Source organism: Fukomys damarensis, unplaced genomic scaffold (genome assembly GCF_012274545.1).
Source record: "Fukomys damarensis isolate Sample0158 unplaced genomic scaffold, DMR_v1.0_HiC HiC_scaffold_29, whole genome shotgun sequence".
NCBI lineage: Eukaryota > Metazoa > Chordata > Mammalia > Rodentia > Bathyergidae > Fukomys > Fukomys damarensis.
The window spans coordinates 2,317,861-2,330,088 of record NW_022900941.1 but is presented as its reverse complement, the minus strand read 5'-3'; the positions used below and the strand labels follow the sequence as shown (position 1 = coordinate 2,330,088).

Below are 12,228 nucleotides of genomic sequence, written 5' to 3'. Positions count from 1 at the left end.
CTCCCCAGTGCTGGGATTACAGGTGTGTGCCACCATGCCCAGCTGGGCATGTAATCCCAGCACTGGGGAGGCTGAGGCAGGAGGGCAGGAGGATCGCTGTGAGTTCAAGACCAGCCTCGGCTACATAGTGAGTTCTAGGTCAGTCTCGACTACATAGTGAGACCCTGTCTCAAAAAAAAAGCTCAACATCACTGGTCATTTGAGAGTTGCAAATTAAAACAACACTGAGATTCCATCTCGCCCCAGAAAGCATGGCTGCTAACAAGAAATCAACTGATAACAAATGCTGGAGGGGCTATGCAGAAAAAGGAACCCTTCTCCGCTGTAGGTGGGAGTGTGGACTGGTGCAATTACTGTGGAAATCAGTGTGGGAATTCCTCAAAAAACTAAACTAGAGGTTCCATTCAACCCAGATATTCCCCTGCTTGGTATCTTCTCAAAAGGATTAAAAGCATCTGGCTGGGGATTTAGCTCAGTGGTGCCACCACCTGCCTCAAAAGCACAATGACCCAAATTCTATCTCCAATACACCCCCAAAATTAAAAGCATCATCCGACAGCAATATATGCATGCCAGTGTTTATAGTAGAACAGTTTGTAATAGCGAAATCTTAGAAACACCCCAAATGCTCATCAACTGATGAGTGGATAAAGACGTGGTTTTTCTATAAAATAGAGTACTACTCTGCCATAAAGAAGGGTGGACACACATGTTTAAATACCACATTGTTTCTCTGGTGTGAGAAACCAAAGTAGAAAAAAGGACTAAAATGTACACTAGGAATTGGGAAATGGGAAGAAAATGTTCAGATTAAAAGGGGAACATGAGGACCTAGGACGTAGCTCAGCCGTTCCACCACCCACCTGGCAAGCACAAAGTCCCAAATTCAATCCCAGATACAAAAAAAAAAAAAAAAAAAAAAAGCCAGGCGTGGTACCCCACGCCTGTAATCCCAGCACTGGGGAGGCTGAGGCAGGAGGATCGCTGTGAGTTCGAGACCAGCCTGGGCTACATAGTGAGTTCCAGGGGAGTCTCAACTATACAGTGAGACCCTGTCTCAAAAAAAAAAAAAAACAAAAGGAAGGAATGGGGCAATAAAAAGAAGCAAGCTATATCATGTACCATTAGAAATTCCCTATGATGAATGCTATCATTTTGTCTATTTAAAATGTTTTTTTTTTTGCTAAAAAAAATGTGAAAAAGACTTTTGTACAACCTTTTCATTGATATACTGATAGGAAAAATAAGAGAAACATTCTAGCAGCAGAAAACAGTTAAATAATGACACATCAATACATTAGAGTATTATGCAGACATTACAGACTACTGTATATGATGACGTTGGAAATGCGGTAAATCTAGTTTTTTTGTTTTGTTTTGTTTTGTTTTTGGTACCAGGGATCAAACTCAGGACCTTGTGCTTGCCAGGCAGGCGCTGCACTACTGAGGTAAATCCCCATCCTCAGTAATCTAGCTCTGTATATGTGTCTAGAAATATCTAAGGAAATGTATTTGAATAATGGGTGAACACCTTTTTTCTTCAGGTGTTTTCTGAGACGGGATCTCACTGCACAGCTCAGGCCGGCCTCAGACTCACTCCTCCTGCCTGCTGCACTCAGCCCAGCTGCCGGGCTGACCGTGTGCCCCACACCCGGCTCCTTCAGCCCGTTCACAGGTTTGGGCTGTGCAAGTAAAGGGCATGTGTTTCAAAGCAGTAGTAATACTTTACTGACCTTTTATGTTGAAATACGTTATTTTTAAAGTATCTGTTATTAAATGTATTTCTATCCGTGACTAGTTACACTATGTCCTGTTGATTTTTTCAAACACAGCACATGTGGCTTGGGAAGTCATTTTTTTTCAATGCTTCCAGTTCTAGGTGTTGCGGCTTGTGTCTGGATGTCCCCCCAAATCCTGATGGTCTTTTTCAAAGGTAACTAAATCGGGAATGTGAGATGCTTGGATTAAGGCTGTGTGCTCACTAAACCACTGCACTGAGTGATCAGTTTGGCACCTCCCTAATCCCAGTGGTCTGAATAAAAGGGGCAGAAAAACACTGTTAAGGTCTCGTGTTCCTTTGCTACCCTGTGTGCCGTGTTGCTTCTGTTTGCCACCCCTGCCCTGGAGCCAGCCGTTATGGACTGAAACCTCTACAAACTGTGAGCAAGTAAACCCCTTCTAACTTCAGGTGTCAGGTATTTTGTCTCAGCAAGGAGAGAAAAGTAACTAACCACTAGATACTATTACTATATATTAGAATGTTCCATGTCTCCACGCGTCAAGAAATGAATTTTCTGCCAAGCATGGGACACACAACTGTAATCCCAACTACTTAGATGGCTGATGCAGGAGAATCTCAATTTCAAGCCCAGCAACATAATACTTAGCAAGGCCCTGTCTGAAAATTTTTTTTAAATTTTAAATGGCTGACGATATAACTCAATATAAATGCCGTTATGGCTGTGTCTAGATGTCCCCCCAAAGCCTCACAGGGTCATAGGTATGGCTTTTTCAAAGGTGGCTGTGATAAAAAAAAAAAAAAAACAGCATGGTAATGGCAAAGAAACAGACCTGAGGATCAGTGGAATAGATTAGAAGATGCAGAAATAACTCCAGACTACTCAGCTACCTCATCTTTGACAAAGGATCCAACCATCCTCAGTGGAGAAAAGATAGACTCTTCAATAAATTGTGTTGGAATAACTGGATTTCAGGGACAGGGACTTAGATCAGTGGCACTGTGCCTGCCTCACAACTGCAAGGTCCTGAGTTCAATCCCCAGTACCGCAAAAAAAAAAAAAAAGATTTCAACCTGCCAAACCTTAAAACTTGACCCCTATCTTTCACCACGCCCTAAACTAAAATCGAAGTAGATTAAAAAATCTAAATACTAAAAGAAACAAGATAAACTAGGTAGAATTGTCAGAGATATTGGCATAGGAAAAGACTTTATGAACAAATCCTCAGTAGCATGGGAACTAGCACAAAGAATCAACAACTGGGATCTCATCTTTTGAAAAAGTTTTTGCACTGTAAGAGAAATCACCAACAGAGCTAAGAGGCAATGTACAATGTGGGAAAAAATTTTTCCCAGCTGCTCCTCAGACAAAGGACTACTATCTAGGATACATAAAGGACTCAAAAAATCAGGCCCCCCCAAATATAAAGACCCAATTCAAAAATGGGCATCTGAAATGAACAGACATTTCTCAGATGAAGAAGTAAAAGCAGCAAATAAATATAAGAAAAAGGTTCAACATCACTGGTCACTCGAGAGATACAGATGAAAACAACACTGAGATTCCACCTCACTCTACAAAGGATGGCTACGATCAAGAAATTAATAACAGGGCTGGGGATTTAGCTCAGTAGTTCCGCTGCCTGCCTTGCAAGCACAAGGTCCTGAGTTCAATCCCCGGTACAAAAAAAAAAAAAAAAAAAAAAATCAATAACAAATGCTGCTGGGGTTGTGAGGAGAAAGGAACCCTTTTCTATTGTTGGTGGGAGTGTAGACTGGTTCAACCACTGTGGAAATCAAAATGGAAATACCTCAAAAAACTAAGGTTAGCAGTCCCATTTGACCCAGCTATTCATCTGCTGGGTATCTTTCCAAAAGAATTAAAAGAATCATACCACAGTGATACATGCACACCCATGTTTATAGCAGCACAGTTTGTAATAGCTAAAACTTGGAAACAGCCCATTTGCCCATCAACTGGAGACTGGAAAAAGATGTGGTTTTTCTATAAAATGGAATACTACTCAGCCGTAAAGAATGAGAAACTACAGTCATTTATAGCAAAATGGATGCACATTGAGGTCATACTCTTAAGTGAAATACATAAAACATGTGTAAATAACAAATAGATTCTCTGGTGTGAAAAACTAAAAGTGTAAATAAGGTTCAAACTGTATAACTGATGGCTGGTCGTGGTGGCGCATGCCTGTAATCCCAGCACTGGGGAGGCTGAGGCAGGAGGATCACTGTGAGTTCAAGACCAGCCTGGGCTACACAGTGAGTCCCAGGTCACTCTCCACTACATAGTGAGATTCTGCCTCAAAAAACCAAAAAAAATTAAAATTGCATAACTGACAGTGTGAAATAGGAAGAAAAGGGCTAAAGGTGTAGGGGAAGTAGGAAGGGCAGGGGAAAGAAAATAAGGGAAAAGAAAAAAAAATATCAGAAAAGGAAAAAATGGAAACAGGGCCAGGGATTTAGGTCAGTGGATCTGCTGCCTCCCAAGTTTGATCCCTGATACTCAAAAAAATAACAAATAAAAAAGAAAAAATGGAAACAAAGTCTTTGTAAACAGGGAAGGGAGAAGGGGGGTGAAGGGATGGCAGGGCATGGGGAAAAATAAGAACCAAGATGCATCCTGTAAAGGTACAAGATCCCATTGATGAATGTGACTGTTCTGTATGCCTAAAAAGCACCAATAAACTCAATGAAAAGAAAAAGGTTGGGGCCGGCGATTTGGCTCAGTGCCTCTACCTCCTGCCTCACAAGCACAAGGGCCCGAGTTTGATTCCCAGTACCAAAAATTTTTTTAAAAATGTTGTCTGGACCTAGAGTTTGTGATGCTGCACTTAATTGACGGTGCCGTGCTAGGCTCAAAGGCACTGGGATGTATGGCGAGTGCTCCTATCCCAAGAGTCTGGACAGGATAAAAGGGGCAGGGACACGCTACTAAGGTCCCTGGTGGCAGCCACGCTGCTGTATCCCCCTGCCTTGGAGCCGGCCAAGTACGGACTGAAACCTCTACAAACTGAGCTAAACAACCTTCCCCCTTTAACTGTGGGTGTCAGGTATGTTTGTCTCAGCAACGAGAAAAGTAACTAAGACTAAGGCCCTGGGTTCAATTACCAGTAAAAAAAATAATAATTTAATTTTGCCGGGAATTTAGCTCAGTGGTGCCGCCGCCTGCCTCACCAGCACAAGAACCTGAGAAAGAAATATTTAATTTTCACTCCCTTGATTCCAGGACAGCAAGGATAATCACAAATTTGGAAACAAGAACAATTTGTGAAGCCAGAATTTCGTTCCAGGCTAGCAGATGTGACTACGTCTGCTCCCCAACAGCATGGTGAGCGCAGGAGCGGAGGGCGGACAGCTGGAGGAATGAACCCACAACCCGGTCAGTAGCCATCTGCTTGTGCAGCAGAGCTTATTATCCCCTTTCTTCTAACTCTGGGCACACAGGACACCAGACCTCAGACAATTCCTCCCAGGAGAAGAGAGTTCCAAAGCAAGAGTAGGACAGGGTGACAAGAACCATGAAAGGAAGGCAGGTGAGCCAGGATGGACGGCAGGATTCTCACCAAGGTCACCTGTAAGTTGAGTTCTCAAGGGAAAGGAGGGCAGGATGTGACTCGGGTAGGGCACTCAGCTAGCTTGTGCAAGGTACTGTGCTCAGTCCCCAGCAGTGTACGAGGAAAACAAATGGCAAAACGATGACAGCCTAAGTCGCAAAGCCAGGTCTCCATGAGATCTTTTCTGCAAGAGGCAAGGAAAACACCATGAGATCCCTTGTATTCAGGCTTTTTTGGCGCTCTCAGAAAAACAAAGCCTCTGCAAAGGCCCAGGTAGGTGATGCTGCCTTTAAAAAGACTCCTGGGGGCCAGGAATTTAACTCAGTGGTTCCGGTGCCTGCCTCGCAAGTATAAGGACCCAAGTATAAGGACCCAAGTTCGATCCCCAGTACCAAAAAAAAAAGACTCCTAAGAAAGACTCATAAATGACCCATTCTTCATGACTCCTACTTGTCTCCCAGGGGGATGTTTTTTAATGGTGACAAAGTTGATTTGAAGAACTAAAAGTGAAGAGTGATAGAGAAACTGGCTCTGCAGAGAGAGCTTGGGCCAAGTAAAAGAAGGAAAAGCAAGATAAAAATATACTCTGGTACCGGGCATGGGGGCGCACGCCTGTAATCCCAGCACTCGGGAGGCTGAGGCAGGAGGATCGCTGTGAGTTCAAGACCAGCCTGGGCTACATAGTGAGTTCCAGGTCAGTCTTGACTACATCGGGAGACCCTGTCTCAAAAAACAACAACAAAGAAACAAAACAAAACAAAAAATATATATACACACACATATACATGCACACTCTAGAGGACAGAGTGGGCTAACATGAGGAAAGCCATGGTAGGGAGCCCTTCTTGGCTTCTGTGTCCTTTTATGACATCCAAATCTTGAGGAAACCCTCGAGAACTGGTACATATGGATCGTGAGAAGTGGTGTGGGATCTCACGATGCCTCTCTTCCCGGCCAGCCTCAGCCAAGCCCTGTGTCCTACCTCATTTCCCCTGAGACACAGACCCCTGAATTCTTTACGGACTGCTGAAGGAGTGAGGGTCTCTGTCTCCTGCAGGCCCTACCCACTGGGGGTTACGGGATCTCCAACTACCCTAGAGTGCTGCGGCTCCCTGGGTCGAGGGGCATTTTGGCCCATGACAGCTGTTCACGGAGACAGGACGACCTGCGGGAGCACAACTCTTCTTCTAACGCTCAGGCGAAGGCCACACTCTCCAAGTGCCTCAGAAACTCATCAGTGTTTAGCTTCCCAGAGACAACATTCCCTTCAGTCACTGCCCAAGCCCTGTTCTGCGTCAAGACAGTCTCACAGAAAGGGGCTAAGCCGGCCAAAACGTTCACCACCTGTTCTGATGGAGAGAACTGAAGGGTCCTGGGGACGGCCACTGCCCTGACCATGGTATCTCCATCGCTTGCGAGGAGCCCTGGGTGATCCAGGCATTTTGGGTAAGTTGCTGGATTATTAGTACAGGGGCAACTACTGTTTTAACTTCTCTGGTAAAACTTCCTCTACATTTGTAGGCATAATTAGGGTAAAAGACAGCTCTGGTCCAGTTTTCTTTGCTCCTGCTTTGACATGCCATTGAAATATTTAACCACGAGGGCCAGGAATTTAGCTCCATGGTGCTGCTGCCTGTCTCACAAGTGCAAGGTCCTGAGTTTGATCCCCAGTACCAAAATGTTTAACCATGAATTCTTACTGCCCCACTATGCCTTACTCCCTTTTTGTGATTTTTTTTGGGGGGTGGGATTAAGATCTCACTATGTAGTTCAGACTAGCCTTGAACTCACTATATAGCCCAGGCTGGCCTGGAACTTGAAGCAATCCTCCTGCCTCAGCCTCCTGAGTGCTGGAATTACAGGCATGTACTACCTCACTTGGCTTAAAATGTTTTAATGAATTCTTTTCAGTATTTTTTCAAACTGTGACTCAGGACTCATACCGTGTGAAATTAAGTGGTATACCTACTTTGAAATAGTCTGTTCTTGGTCTGGGGATTTGGATTTAGCTCAGTGGTGCTGCTGCCTGCCTCGCAAGTGCAAGGACCCAAGTTCAGTCCCCAGTAAAAAAAGGAAAGAAAGAAAGGAGAAAAGAAAATAGTCTGTTCTGCCTACATAGAAGATTTTGCCTCAGCATGTGCCTGGGAAGGGAGCACAGCAAAGAGATAGCTGAAGGATCGAGCTCTTGTCCAGCCGCCCTGGACGTTGCCCACCAAGAAGCCAGGGGAGTATGTGTAGGGTTGGACTTATCTCCTTCCTTTCTTCCTTTCTTTTCCTTCCATCTTTCCCTGTCTTCTTCCTTATTTCCTTCCTTTCTCCGCTCTTTCCTTCCTTCCTTTTTTTTTTAAATAGTGCTATGGATTGAACCCAGGGAAGCACAACCCCAAACCTTTTCTAATTTTTTACTTCTTCAAGACAGAAATTGCTCCTTAGATTGCTAACTTGTTGCCAGGCATGGTGGTCCACACCTGTAATCCCGGCATTTGGGAGGCTGAGGCTGGAGGATTGGCACAAGTTCAAGGCCTGACTGGGCTACATAGTGAGTTCAGGGCCAGCCTGGGCTACAAAGCGAGACCCTGCCTCAAAAAACCGAAACTAGCCAGGGATTTAGCTCAGTGGTTCTGCCGCCTGCCTCGAAAGCATAAGGACCCAAGTTCGATCGCCAGTACCAAAAACAAAACAAAACAAAAGATATTTGATTTCTACAAAAAAACAAAACAAAACAAAATTGCTAAATTGTCTGAGCTAGGCTTGAACTTGCAACCCTTCTGCCTCAGCTTCCCAGAGTACAAGGTTGCACTACCACATCTGGCTAAGGTTGAGCTTTAAAAAAAAAAAAAATTGGGGTGGTTCTTTTGAGACAGGTTCTCACTATGTAGCCTAGGCTGGCCTTGAACTCTCGGTGATCCTCCTGCCTCAGCCTCCTGAGTGCTGGGATTACAGGCGTGCGCCACCACACCTGGCTCCAAGAATTATTAAATAAGGTCACAAATTCATCCCTGTGGAATCTGAGTCATGAAGTTTTATGGAGAAATATGTTTAACTGACATTATCATCAAACACCAAAGGGTGTCCTTAGCTTAGATTCTAGTTGCTCTTCACATCTGAACAGCTTTCCCTCTTGCAGAAGGGTGTGTACGGCACCTCCCTTTGCAAAGCCTTCCCAACATCCAATAGCACTTGGTAAAAGGCCAGATGGGCTTTTGTCCCTATTTGGCAGGTGAGGAGGGCCTGAGATGCAGAGAGGTCATTTGACTTTCAGGGAGGAAAAAGCAGGCCCAGACTCACAACGCCACTGCAGCCTCCACACCCAGGGATCTTGTTCTGCTCCTTTTGGGGAAGAGGTTTTCTATTATACTTGGGGCTGTTTAACAATTCTTTGTTGTTGTTGTTGTTGTTGTTGTTGTTGTTGTTGTGGTTTTGGTTTTTTGAGACAGGGTCTCACTATGTAGTTGAGACGGACCTGGAACTCACTATGTAGCCCAGGCTGGTCTTGAACTCACAGTGATCCTCCTGCCTCAGCCTCCAGAGTGCTGGGATTACAGGCGTGCGCCACCACGCCCGGCTTGTTTGACAATTCTGACAACCGGTCAAAGCAGATTTTGCCTCTCAAGGCTATATCACACCTCCCTGATGCAATAAGTCAGTAGGGAGATCCTGCTGCATAGTACGATGGCACTTTGAAGAGCCAAACCAGCAATAACAGTAGTTACAAAACTGAAAGTTACAAAACAGCCAATTTTCCAAGCAAAGAAAAGGCCCATAAGTCTCCGGCCTCCAACATCAAATGCTTCAAACACAACGTTCTGTAACCTTATCCATCCCTTCAACACTCCCATTCTCCCAGAAGTAACCCCCCCGCCAGAATATCGGATGGTGTGACTTCCATTTCATTAATGGGGCAGCGATTCTAAACCACCCTCTACCAGTAGTGGCAGACCCATATTCAACTCTCTCCAAAATTCCAGGGGACACAAATTTATTCTCACTCTCAGATCTAAAGAATGCTTTCTTTCCTATTGCTTTGCACCCAGACTCTCAATTCCTGTTTGCCTTGAATGGGAAAATCCCATTACAAAAGGCAAACAATATACATGAGCAGGGTTCCCACAGGGCTTTAGGGGTGGGTAGCCCCATCTTTGTGCCCCAACGCTAGGAAAACTGTACAACTGTATACCCTACCTTTTGATATCCCTCTCGGACACAGCTCCATCAAAAAACCATTTCTCCTCTGCATCTTGGAGAAGCACGCCAAATGGTGAGGGAAGCTCTGTCCAAGAGGAACATCAAAAGGCAGGCTACAGTTGTGAGTTCACAGCAGGTCACTAAGGCCAATCCTCTACCCCTGGAACAGGTGTGGGCCACCACACCCAGCCAGAGGAAATAGCTTTTCCACAGGAGCTTCCCAAGGAAATCCCTCCTCACTCTGGGCCTTCCTGTCCCTTCAAATGACAATGGACATTCTTTTACCTCTCACATAACTAAAGGGGCAGCAAAGGCTTTAGGAGTAAAATACTCTACTCTGCATGGAGACCTCATTCCCTGGGAAGGTCCAAAGGGCCAACCAGACCCTAAAAACAGACACTGGCAAAACTTTGCCAAGAGACTTCTGAGCCATGGCCTATAGGCTTCATGAGATTTAGACACAGCCTAAGGACCGGGCCAAATAAGAATCTATATAAAACGCCACGAGAGGCCTTTTGTATCTTCGGACATGGTGATAGATCCTGAAACCACTAAACTTCACAGTGTCTTATCAATCCGGGCCACATTCAACAAGCTAACAATAGGGAAATAAGGTCCTGCCAGCTCCTGGCCCCAGGGGATCACTTAGGGTCTGCCCTGGGGACCAAGTGCTTCTTAAGACCTGGGAAGGAAGGGACTCCAGGAGACCAGTTAAAACCAAAGTGGAAGGGTCCCTTCGTAATCATTTTAGCCATCCCCACCACTGTGTATTTGGCAGGGGTAGATAGCTGGATTCACCTCTCTAGGATCAAGCCAGCTCCACCTGGTCTACCCAAGATTATGACCAGACAGAAAAGACTGAATACTCTTGTGACTCTGTCGAAGATCTCAAGTACCTCTTCAAAAGGATCCAACCACAGATTAGTCACTCATTAATGAATACAAATTCTATATTTTGTTTGTTTTTTGGTACCAGGGATCCAACTCGGGTCCTTGCGCTTGTAAGGCAGGCAGCAGAACCACTGAGCTAAATCCCCAGTCCCAAGTAATATTTTTAAATGCTGATAATCCTGTTTTAATTGATTATAGTTAAGATAGCCTCTCATTTCTGATATACTAAAAAGCTTTGTGTAGGATTTACCACAGGGAGACTAACCAGGCTGTAGCCAGAGAGAAAGTAAGACTTTCCTCAAGCTATGACCCATGAGTTATCTCAACATAAGCAGAGACTTACTCTAGGTTTAGGATTTGGGGTCTGCAGTCTGATTTGGCTATTTTCTGCCTAATCTGACACATTCTCTGGTGCTACACATAATTTCCTTGCTCCATCAAGATCCTTACATGGCTTCTAAAAATCTGCCACTTGCTTTGATTTGCTCCATAATGTTGTCATATCTAGGGGTGAGCACCGCTGGGATGAGCAGCTAACTGGGACTGTGAACTCAGCCCTGAGAATGAATCAAAAGGATGGAGTTTTAAGCAAGGGAGACGTTTTATTTGTGAGAGGGAAATATCAGAACACAGAAAGCTGCCCCAAAGAGAGGACAGGAGCGTCCAGAAAGATGGATTCCCCTAGGCCCTTTGCTCCATTTGTTGTTTTTGTGTTTTGTACCAGGGATTGAACTCAGGACCTTTCACCTGCAAGGCAGGCATGGAGCCACTGAGATACATCCCTGGCTTCCAGCTTCTTTTGTTGGGTTTAGGGGCCCTTCCTCCTAGGTGGGAACCTGGAACTTGTTACAACCTGACTGGCTTTCTGGGCTGTTTTTTTTTGGTGTGTGGGGGCTGTTTTAGATAGATCCCAGGCCACAAGACCCTAACCCAGGCACCACTGCCTAAGTGTACATTGTTTTTGATGGGCTTTGATTTCTTCCTGCCCATTTGTCCTTGTCAGAGCTTTATCTCTGGATTTATAGGTTGGCAAGGGGTCTTACAGAAAGTCAACTGAAAGTCAGTGAATAAAGGGATTCATGTGTGTCTAATGCAGCAATACAGCGACCCTAGAGAATATGAAAAAAAATGTATATATATAATTTTTTTTTTTTGAGACAGGGTCTCACTACATAGTTCAGACTGGCCTTGAAATGCTGGGATCACAGGCGTGTGCCACCAGGCCCTGCATTATATGTTTTTATCTACTAAATACAATCAGTCCCTGTCGCGAGCACCGATTTGCGTTTCGGGATCACGGGTCAGCGCATCAATGATTGCCAATTCGGTTTCGTTTTGATCAATGCTTTTACTCTCATTAACAATACAAATACAAGCCCACACAAAGGATACAACTACAATTGCCAGCGCAATCCAGAAATAATGCCAGCCCATAATATCTCTAACACAATCATAAATGCTATCATGCTATAGGTGAGGGCATACGACCTGGTAGATGTAGTCTGGTCTCAGGCTTCGCAGGGTCGAGCTGCGACTTCGATGTTTCGGCAGTCAGGATCAGGTACAGCGTGTCAGCATCTCGGACAGAGCAGGGATGCAGATCCTCTGTTCCAGGTCTGGAAGCTCCTGCGTCTCGGGCAGAGCTTCAGCAGGTCATCTTGACGGAGTCGTCAAGCGACGTCATCTGTCTGTAGTCTTCTCCTTTTATACTTTAAGTCATTTCTAATCTAATACATCCATATGCTCTATCTAAGTTAACTCCTCAACACTCGCATTACCTTACTTCAAACTCTTAATCTTATGTCACAGCAGTCATGTGTCACGGCACACGGTCGGGGGGGG

The 12,228-nt window shown here is 44.9% G+C and overlaps 1 long non-coding RNA gene across 1 annotated transcript in view; it reads left to right on the top strand.

Moving 5' to 3' along the window:
- The first annotated feature begins 4,986 nt into the window (after nucleotides 1-4,986).
- LOC104871634 overlaps nucleotides 4,987-12,228 on the top strand; it is a 34,033-nt gene continuing 26,791 nt past the window's right edge. Inside the window, exons 1-2 of the long non-coding RNA XR_004514707.1 lie at nucleotides 4,987-5,084; nucleotides 5,201-5,330. This is a non-coding gene — a long non-coding RNA (uncharacterized LOC104871634). The remainder of the gene's footprint in view (nucleotides 5,085-5,200; nucleotides 5,331-12,228) is intronic.